Below are 1,286 nucleotides of genomic sequence, written 5' to 3' on the forward strand. Positions count from 1 at the left end.
GGTAAAAAGAAATCTGGGTGAGTGTTTAAGAAATAAATATAAACTAGCCACAGTCTAACCTTTTTTGAATTACTCTTTTACCTCCAATAAAAGGAGGTGACCTTCAACTCCTCCCTGGTCTAGATGGCTATTTTTTTAAGTAGTCGTCATCGTGACCTACTCCTCAGAGTTCCAGATGGTCATGAACTGCTCTCTGAAATATCTCATAACTTAATAGAGAAAAATAAAAGATTTTATATTCCTCATGAACATAACTTTTCCCACTATGAATTTCCCCATCTCAGTTGATGCTTTCAATCCTTCAGTTGCTAAATCCAAACCTTTACATCATCCCTGAATCTTACCTCTCTCTCCAATCCTCAAAATTAGGAAATGCAAGTGGCCACAGCTAAAACCCTGATCCATAATGCAACTGCGTCTTCCACACCCAGAACCACCATGGTGCTCCAGGTACCCTCACACTCACCAGCACTATCACAGCAGCTTCCATCCTGGGCTTCCTACCACAGTCCTCACACCCATCCTGTGCATCAGGCTGCAGCCACAGGGAGTCTAATGAGACCTGGGACAGGTCACCTGCTCTACTGCTCCCGTGACCCCAATGACCCCATCACCAGCAGAACAGAAACCCAAGTGCTCACAAAGCTCCTCTGCACTTGGTTCCTGTCCCACTGTTTCCAGTTCCTATTTTCATAAAATGGACCCTGCTGGTCCCTGAATCAGCTGAGTCTTCCCTCCAAGTCTTTGCACATTCTGGAGCCCATGCGCGGAAGGACCTGTCACTCAGAATTCCACTGGCTGCCAAGATCAGCTGCCACTGATCTGACCCCTGACCTGGACTTAGGGTTCTGGACTTGATGCCCCTTCAAGGTCCCCAGGTCCAAGGTCCCCCGAGAAGAGGAGCTCACAGCCCCAGGACCTCAGAGGCCAAGATAGTTTGAAGCCCTGACATGAGCCCCACAGCCCCGTCCCCTCAGCGGCTCTGCCCCCGCAGGAACCGGTGGGAACTAAAGGGCTGAGGGCCCGGCACCCACCCCAGGACCCAGGGGCTCTGTCCGCGGTCACGTGACGAGATGCCCCTCCCTCAGGGCTGGTCCTCACGGCGCCCCCTGCTGGGAGGCTGTGCTCACAGCCCCTCCTCCGCCCTCACTGCTGTGCTCCCTCCTGGAGGCGGCTCCTCCTCTGGGCGGTTGTGGGGACGTTCAGACCCGCAGCTCAGGCCTCACCCTCTGCTGCTCACACCACCCGCCGCGGCCCCGGCGCCCTCCCTCCCCTAACACCCCAGG

General features: G+C 54.0%; 1 protein-coding gene across 2 annotated transcripts in view; it reads right to left on the reverse strand.

Annotated features, from left to right (window-relative positions):
- LOC102767599 (zinc finger protein OZF) overlaps positions 1-1,286 on the reverse strand; it is a 99,061-nt gene that overhangs the window by 20,153 nt on the left and 77,622 nt on the right. The window contains exon 1 of one of the 2 annotated variants that reach the window (XM_015565057.1): positions 60-424. The exons of the other annotated variant lie outside the window; for it this stretch is intronic. The gene's annotated coding sequence lies outside the window, so the exon portion shown is untranslated. Of the gene's footprint in view, positions 1-59; positions 425-1,286 lie in introns of those variants that run through there. 2 annotated transcript variants of the gene reach the window in all.

The sequence above is a fragment of the Myotis davidii genome, unplaced genomic scaffold, assembly GCF_000327345.1.
Source record: "Myotis davidii unplaced genomic scaffold, ASM32734v1 scaffold1100, whole genome shotgun sequence".
NCBI lineage: Eukaryota > Metazoa > Chordata > Mammalia > Chiroptera > Vespertilionidae > Myotis > Myotis davidii.